The following is a 9,330-nucleotide window of genomic DNA, read 5'->3' on the forward strand; positions in this document are numbered from 1 at the left end:
TCAAACTGTTGTCAGTAAAAACACAGAAGGTTCTGGAAGGATGTTGGGGGTGAATGACCTTGAGGAGACTTTGCTGTTGAAGGCAGAGGTCTGCCCAGGGGACCTCCCATCTGGCGCTGGGCTATGGGAGTCCCCCAGCCCCCGGGGAGTCTTGTTCTTCAGAAGTCTCTAGGCCGCGGATTCCATCTTGGACAGAAGTGGGGATGTTTAGCCATCGGACATCAGCACCGTGCTGGTGGGAAATGTCATCACCCCATCCACAGCTGGGACTCGGATCTGGCTCGGTGGTGCCACCCTGCCACTTTGGCTCTGTCACCTTTAGGAGATATTCAACAGTCACCGTGAATCTATGAGTGTCTGGGGCTGTGACTCAATGGTACAGTGTGTGCCCCGCCCTGGGAGGGGTCCCCAGCATGGGGACGGGGAGTGGGGGGCTTCTGACCTTCTTGACCAATACACAGGAAGAGGGGGGAGAAAGAAAGGAGGGAGATGGAGGGAAGGGTCTTACACGGGGTGGGTGGCGCATCCGCTCCTCCTAGTGACTCAGAGGCTGAGGCAGGAGGATCACAAATTGAAGGCCAGTTTGGGCAACTGAGCAAGGCCCGGTCTCAAAATATAAAATTATCCCAGCCCTTTTTATTGAACACAAGGTCTCACTAAATTGTCCAGGTTGATACTGGGCACCGTGGAACACTCCTGTCATCCCAGCAGCTCAGGAGGCTGAGGCAGGAGGATCGCAGGTTCGAGGCCAGCCTCAGCAACTTAGTGAGACCTGTCTCTAAATAAAATATAAAAAGGGCTGGGGATGTGACTGAGTTCCCAGCACCAGAGAGAGAGAGAGAGAGAGAGAGAGAGAGAGAGAGAGAGAGAGAGGGCTGAGGTGTAGCTCAGCAGTAGAATGCTTGCTTCACATGCGTGAAGCCCTGGATTCCATGCCGAGCACTGAAAAAATAAATTAATCAATAAATGCTTTAAAAAAAAAAGAGAGAATGTTCTTTCACCTGGCTGGGCATCTCTTAGGCTACTCAGATTGACATTAAATTTAACCCTCAACCACCACCCTTTGTGCCAAAACTATACCTCCTGGGGTGGCAGCTACTGTTTCCATTTTTTTAGAGAAGCCAACTGGAGCCCAGAGAGATTGAGCCACTTGCCTAAGATCACACAGCAAAAAGGGGACTCACTTAGCTCTATCTCCTCATGAAGCAGTTCTTCATCCCCATCTCTGACCCCAGCTTGCCTGTCTCCTGTCCCACACGTCCAGCAAGTGGAATATGCTGACCTTTGACCTCCCCAAAGGCTGGGGATGGACCTCCTTCTCCCAGTAAACTTTGGGACTCCCAAAATGTGTGACAAGATAAGAGTTCAGACCCCCAACATGGGGGACCAGGAGATGACACTCTGCGGATTCCGGCAGAGTGGGGTCCAGAGGGAGCAGGAATCCATCAATCCTGTGCCTTATTCTGGGGGGTGGAGGATGATGGGAAATTCTCCTTCCAAAGTCTACAAAACACGCCCACAACCTTCTCTTTCTTGTTTTCCTGGCTCTTCACCCCCTCTCTTGCTTTGGCTCATCCCTGATGTCCCCAGTGTGCCACCCACAGGGCCTGGCAAGGGGAAGTGGTGTTATTACACCTAACTTTGAGGGCCACGGGGCGACATCAGCTCTTGAACGCAGGACTCTGGCTCCAAACACCCAGTTTCTTTCTATTCATGACTTTTTCCCTGTCACCAAGAGGATTTCTTGGGCTGGGGATAGAGCTCAGTGGCGGAGCTCAGCTGGGGAGGCTGAGGCAGGAGGATTGCGAGTTCAGAGCCAGCCTCTATCTAGCATGTGTGAGGCCCTGGGTTTCATGGAGAGCAACACACACACAGAGAAAAAGAAAAAAGAACTTCTCAGTCTGTCATGGACACAGAGACAGAGCAGGCAGGGAGATTGGGAGTGGCCAGGAGGTGTGGGAAAAGAGAGAGATGAGAAATACAGAAAGAGCTTTGTAAATTGGTTAATTCCATTTTTTAATAACTTCTCCAACTCCTGGACAGCACCAATTCCTTATAGAAACTTGAATAAAATACAGGTACACAAGAAAAATAAACATTTCTTGGAATTCTAACCATCAGAAATAACTACTGTTGACTCAGGGGTGTGTGTATCCCTCCCCTTTATCTTTTTTTTTTCTATGTTCAAATACTTCATTTGTTACAAATGTGAGATTGGGCTATAGAGGCTTCTTTATGTGGCTCAGGAGTAGGATTCCCTGGGGCCACTTGGGGTTGATCCTTCTTGTGGCCTACAAGAAAGCACACATACGCTTAAGATGACCAGGTCTGAGAGGAGCCACTCTTTGTCCTGAGCCATCTAATAGACCAAAGAAATCTGCTAATGTAGCAGAACAAAACTGGTGTGCGAGTCAGCTTTTTGTTACTGTAGTAAAATGCCTGAGATAATCACCTTTAAGAAAAAGAAAGGTTTATGGGCTGGGTTGTGGCTCAGTGGTAAAGCGCTTGCCTAACACAGGGGAGGCCCTGGGTTCGATCCTCAGCACCACATAAAAATAAATAAAATAGAGGTATTGTGTCCAAGTAGAACGAAAAAATAAATATTAAAAAAAAGGAAAGGTTTATTTTGGCTCATGGTTAAGGAGGGTTCAGTCCCTGACTGGTCCCCCTTGCAAGAGAGAGAAAACCGGAATTCCACATTTCCTTGTGAGTGTAATAACCCCAGTGACAACCTAATACCTCTCACCCAGTGCGGTGGCACATGCGTATCATCCCAGCAGCTGGGGAGGCTGAGGCAGGAGGATCGCCAGTTCTAAGCCAGCCTCAGCAACAGCGAGGCGCTAAGCAACTCAGTGAGCCCCTGTCTCTAAATAAAACACAAAATAGGGCTGGGGATGGGGCTCAGGGGTTGAGTGCCCCTGAGTTCAATCCCCTGTAGGTACCAAAAAAAAAAAAAAAAAATCAGGCATCCAAAGCCACCTTCTCCAGTCACCGTAACCTCCATCTGACTGCCTCCTATCCTGAAAGAGAGACAGGATGTTGCTTATTAAATCTCCACATCGAAATCACCATGTAATAATTTGAAAATTCGGATCTTTGCCATACGTGGTAGCAAAATTGGGGATCCCAATTTCAAGGCCAGTCTCAGCAACTTAGTGAGATCCTGTCTGGAAATACAAGATTAAAAGAGCAAGGACCAATAAAAATAAAAAATAAAAAATAAATAAAAGGGGGCCAGGAATATAGCTTAGTGGTAGAGCACCCTGGGTCCAGTCCCCAGTCCCTGGAGGGGTTGTGGGGAAGAAGAGAAAAAGAAAAAAAGTTGACTTTTCTTGTTGTTTTTGGTAACAGGGATTTAACTCATTTACCACCGAGCCACACGCCCAAACCTTTTTATTTTATTTATTTATTTATTTATTTTATTTTTGAGATGGAGCCTCCCTAAAATTATGTAGGGCCTGGCTAAGTTGCAGAGGAGGCTGGCCTCGAACTTGCAGTCCTCCTGCCTCAGCCTCCAGCGTGGTGGAGCCCAGGTAGACCCAGCAGTGGACAAATGCTTTCTGTAAAAAAAAAAAAAAAAGCCTTTTTCTGTTGGCAACACTGCGGCCATCTTTCTTTCCCCACCCCCACTTTATCAATGCTGTTCTTATTCTCAGGAGATAGAGGCTTGCTGGTCTCGGCTCTGTCCTTGAGAGATAAAAAGTTGCTCTTCTGTGTTCTCAAGAAACAGTAACTTGCTTTCTGCAAAATCAGGCCAGGCTCTGCCAGTAGCTAGGCCTAAACCCACCCCTGATGGGCAGCCATGATTCTGGCCTGTAGATGGTAATACAGCTGCTCTCTTGCTCTCTCTCTCTCTCTCTCTCTCTCTCTCTCTCTCTCTCTCTCAATCTCTGCAAGGAGCACCCTGTCAGGGGCCTGATCATAAATCTGCTCATACCTCTATCCTTGGAGTGCACCTGCATCCCTTTTCTTTCATGCAAGGTAAATATTTTGAGCTCTGCAGGTCAGGTGGCCCACAATTCACCTGTGCAGTGTGAAAGCAGTTGGAAAAGACTCCATGCATGATCATGGCTCTGTTCCAGATACAGGGGGCCGGCTGAGTTTGAGCTATGGGACTGCAGTTTGCTGAACCCGAACTAGAGCGAAAGTGAGAAACAAAGACAGGTTGGAGAATACAAACGATAAAGGGCATAAAGGCATGCACCATTGCACCAAGATTCTTTCTCTTTTTCTCCATCCAAATCTCTGAGATGTTGGATGTGATGGCAAGAGTCACAGCAGTGATATTTACCATGAGGTAATAGACTGAATGTTTGTACCCTTGAAATTCCTAGGCCTCAAACTGAATCCCCAGTAGGGTGCTATTTGGAGGTGGGCGTTTGGGAGGCTCTGCATGAAGGGTGTTCGTGTCATAATTGCCTTAAACAAATGAAGGAGACCCCACAGAACTCCCTTGTGCTTTCTGCCCTGAAGTCACAGGGAGAAGACATCTGTCTATTAACTAAGAAGCAGGCTCTTGGCAGACACCAAATCTGATACCTTGACACTTCCCAGTGTCAACAACTGCAAAACATACCTCATGCAAAGGGCTACTCTCCCTTAACAACTGAGATAAGCAATAGCATTACCTAAAAAAAAAAGAGATATCAAGCAATAAATATAACGAAACATAGATAGGATCTGCAGGTGGGAAAGTATACATTCTGATGAAAGAAATCAAAGCGGTAAATAAATGAAGAGAAAGCCTATGATCATGGGCTGGAAGACTCAATATTGTTAAGATGCCATTTCTACCCCAGTTGATCTACTAGTTCAATGCAATCCCGATAAAAACCCCAGCAAGTGGCTTTTTTATTTATCAACAAGGTGAGAACAAAGTCAGGGAACTCATGCTACCCATCTTTAAGATTTTCTATAAAACCATAGTAATCAAGATTTTGGTATATTTCTCTCTCTTTCTTTCTTTCTTCCTCCCTCCTTCTCTCTCTCTTTTCTTTTTCTTTCTTTCTTTCTCTCTCTCTCTCTCTTTCCCTCCCTCCCTCCCTCCCTCCCTTCCTTCCTTCCTTCCTTTTCTTTCTTTCGTTTTTTTTTTCCCCAGTACTAAGCATTGAATCAGGGGGCACTCTACCACGACATCCCCAGCCCCCAATCTGCTAAGGTCAGCCTTGAACTTGAGATCCTCATGCTTCAGTTTCTCAAGTCACTGGGATTTCAATGTGCAACCCCAACACTTTGGTGTGTGGTTTATTTCAAAAGAATAGAGAAACCCGGGTGGTGCCCCTGTGTGATCCCAGATATTCAGGAGGCTGAGGCAGGAGGATCGCGAGTTCAAAGCCAACCTCAGCAAAAGCAAAGCCCTAAGCAACTCAGTGAGACCCTTTCTCTCTCTCTCTCTCTCTCTCTCTCTCTTTCATGTGTTCTGCCTTGGCACTTGGGATTGAACCCAGGCCTTACACATTAGGCAAGTACTTTACCACTGAGCTACATCCCCAAGCGCTTTTCTACTGCATTTCAAAGGAATGGATGGCAATTCCTTCACAGAGACACTTCAGGGTTGTGATAAAGATACATATTAACAATGGTAAGTTTTTTATTTTTAATTTTTTTTAATATTTATTTTTTAGTTTTCGGCGGACACAACATCTTTGTTTGTATGTGGTGCTGAGGATCGAACCCGGGCTGAACGCATGCGAGGCGAGCGCCCTACCGCTTGAGCCACATCCCCAGCCCCTAAATTTTTTAATTTTTTAAAAGCCTTTTTGCAATACCGTGGATTGAACCCAGGAATGCTCCTCTACCAGGCTACATCCTCAGTCCTTTTTATTATTTTGAGACAGGGCTGTCCTGAGGCTGGCCTCCAACTTGTGATCCTCCTGCTTCAGCCTCCAGGCGTACTTGCGTGTCTGTGGATGCCGCCAAGCCCAGCGCACCAGCCCTTCCGTAAATGCTCTAAGGATGGAAGGTCAGAAACTCAGGCGGTTAGAACAGACCACAAATCCTCAGGGCAGCTGCGCTCTTTCAGGCATGCTTTGAAATGGGGGTGCTGGGGAGCTTGGGATGTGGCTCAGTGGTAGAGTGCTTGCCTGGGGACACCCTGGGGTCCATCCCCAGCACCGCAAATAAAAGAATAAATACATAGGGTGCCGGGGTCATTCTAGGGTCACGTCTTTCTGATTCTGGAAGTCATGCTGGAGTTAGGAAGTCAAGACTCTTAACAGGCGACTTAGCTTTCCATTGCTGTGACAAAATAGCTGAGATAAACAACTTTTTATTAAATTTATTCTTTAGTTTTCAGCGGACACAACATCTTTGTTTGTATGTGGTGCTGAGGATCGAACCCGGGCCGCACGCATGCCAGGCGAGCGCGCTACCGCTTGAGCCACATCCCCAGCCCCTAAGATAAGCAACTTTAAAGGAGGGAAATTTCATTTGATGCACGGTTCCAGAAGCTTCGGCCCATGTTCCCTGGGCTCAGTTGCTTGGCCTGTGGCGACGGAGCCCAGGATCATGGCCTTGGCAAGAGCACACAGAAGCCTCCATCTCCAGGCGTCTGGGAGGCAATGAAGGAGACTGGGAGGGGCGGTGCTCATTAAATCCCTTTTGAAGCCACGCCCCATGACCTCACTTCCTGCCCATAGCCCCTCCCCTTAAAGGTCCCACTACCTCCAGTAGCGCCACAGGTAAAGCCCAAGCCTTTAACAGGTCAACATTTAGGGGACGCTGCCCAGCCACCACAAGCTGTTGTTATAAACCAACTCTTTTGCAGTTCCCACGAAAAGACATGGAGGAAACTTAAATGCATATTACTAAGTGAAAGGAATCCATGTTTCTGAAAAGACCATATTCTGTGTGATTTCAACCAAATGACGTTCTGGCAAAGGCATAATTATGATGATAGTAAAAATACTGTTTTGGTGAGCTTTTTCACGGCTATGACCAAAAAGATCTGACCAGAACAATTGTAGAGGAGGAAAAGTTTATTTGAGGGCTCACAGTTTCAGAGGTCTTATTCCATAGAAGGCGGGCTCCATTCCTCGGGGCTCCAGGTGAGGCTGAATATCATGGCAGAAGAGTGTGGTGGAGGGAAGCAGCTCACTGATGACCAGGAAGCAGAGGGAGGGGTCTCCACTTGCCAAGTACAAATATATACCCCAAAGCTATGCCCCAATTCCCACCTCCAGTCACTCCCAGCCACTTCAATGGTCGCTCTGTTAATCCTATCAGGGGATTAATTCACTGACTGGGTTAAGACTCATAATCCCAATTATTTCTTCTCTGAACCTTCTTGCATTGACTCACACCGTGAGCTTTTGGGGAATACCTCACATCCAAACCATAACAAATATAAATGCATGTGGGGCACGGTGGTGCACACCTGTAATCCAAGCAATTTGGGAGGCTGAGGCAGGAGGATCACAGGTTGAAGGCCACCCTCAACAACTTAGTGAGGCCCTAAGCAATTAAAGGGATTGGAATATAGCTCATTGTTATAGCACCCCTGAGTTAAATTCCCAGTGCCAGAAAGAGAGAGAAAGAGAGAAGATGGGTTGCCAGAGGCACAAGAAGTCAGAGAGGTGAATAGGTGGAGCACCGGGAATGTCTTAGGGATGGTGAAATCAGTAACCATGTGACATTGTAATGGTAAAATACATGACACTACACATTTGCAAAAACTCACATAAGTTTATAGCACAAATGGTAAATCTTAATAAATTCAAAATTTCATAAAATCTTCGAGCAGGTCAGGAGATTCCAGGACAGAATGCAGAATGTGAGAAAACAATCTTGCCATATTACAAGCAATCTTACTAAGATGTGAACATTTATTAGGAATACTAATAACCAGCTAAGAAACTTGATAGAATAGATGTATGGTAAAGTCCTGCACCAACACTCTGGCCAGTCTACTGGCCAAGAAGTGGCATCCCAGGTAGGTAGAAGCGCAGGTGGCAAACGCTGGGCTGGCCTGGTCACCCAGAGCCCGCCATGCAGGCACAGGGGGCCAGTGCAAGGTGAGCTGACCTTCAGGAGCCTGGTCTGGGCATAGCCCACTGCATGGAGCACAGCAGCGGCAACCTACTTGAATGAAAGGCAGGACTTAAGAATTGACCAATAGTGTTAACGATTCCAAACCCTAATTAGCATAAGTTTGGACCAATAGAATTAGTACATTTTCAAACCCTAATTTGCATAAGTTTCGACCAATCGCAGGGACTCAAGTGCTATATAAGGCGCTTCACTGACACTCACCGGAGGGTTTTTAGTTTTGTTGTGCAAGGATAGTTGTTCCTATTTGAGTAAATTGTATTCTAGTACTTAGGCAGTGGAAGGCTATCCCTTTGTGGTGGTGCACATCTGTAATCACAGTGGCTGGGGAGACTGAGGCAGGAGGATTGCGAGTTCAAAGCCAGTCTCAGCAGCTTAGTGAGGCACTAAGGAGCTCAGTGAGACCCTGTTTCTACATAAAATACAAAAAAGAACTGGGGGTGTAACTAAGTGTTTAATTACCCCGATTCAATTTCTGGCACTAAAACAAAAACCCCCAAATACCTGTAATGCTTAGTTGTTGAGGCTTGCAGCTTGTGCAGACTTCGGTGATGGGTAGAATCAGTGGAGTGAATTTGTTGCAAGACTTTTGCTCTCAATAGCATCCCTAGGTTTGCCTCAAGGGGTGGAAAAAGTCTATCTACATCTGCCTAGTTTTATAAAAACAATCTATATTTGGTTCTGCTGTTATTAAGTAGCTAATGGAAGACTCCAGGTTCTATGCTGAGTTTTTACTTTGATTCTCACCAAGAATATTCACAATTCTTTGAAACAGACTGTTTTCCCCTGACAGATACAGTGTGCCCATAATGGTCTTATCCTTAGGTGATCATATTGGGTGTTTGGAATCTATGCAGGAGTAAGGGAGCGTGGGAAAGTGTCCTGCCCACTCTCTGTGCCTCTGGGTTAGGGGGTCTACTTCCTTGGCTGGAAGAGATGATTTATAGGGGTCGAAAACAAAGGTACAGGTGACCTTAAAGTCTCCATTTACTGGGCTGGGCGTGTAGCTCCATTGGAGAGGGTGCCCTTAGTATGTAGGAGACCCTGGGTTCAGTGCAGGATACCCAAAGACATTTTTAAAAAATATATAAGACAGCAGGGCACAGAGGCATACACCTCTATTCCCAGCAGCTTGAGAGGCTGAGGCAGGAGGATCACAAATCCAAAGTGAGCCTCAGTAACTTATTGAGGCCCTAAACAACTTAGTGAGACCTTGTGTGAAAATCAAAAAAAAAATAAAAAAAGGGCTAGGGGTGTGGCTCGGTGGTCAAGTGCCCCTGGGTT

This window comes from Spermophilus citellus, assembly GCF_964194105.1.
Source record: "Spermophilus citellus genome assembly, chromosome: 19".
Classification (NCBI taxonomy): Eukaryota; Metazoa; Chordata; class Mammalia; order Rodentia; family Sciuridae; genus Spermophilus; species Spermophilus citellus.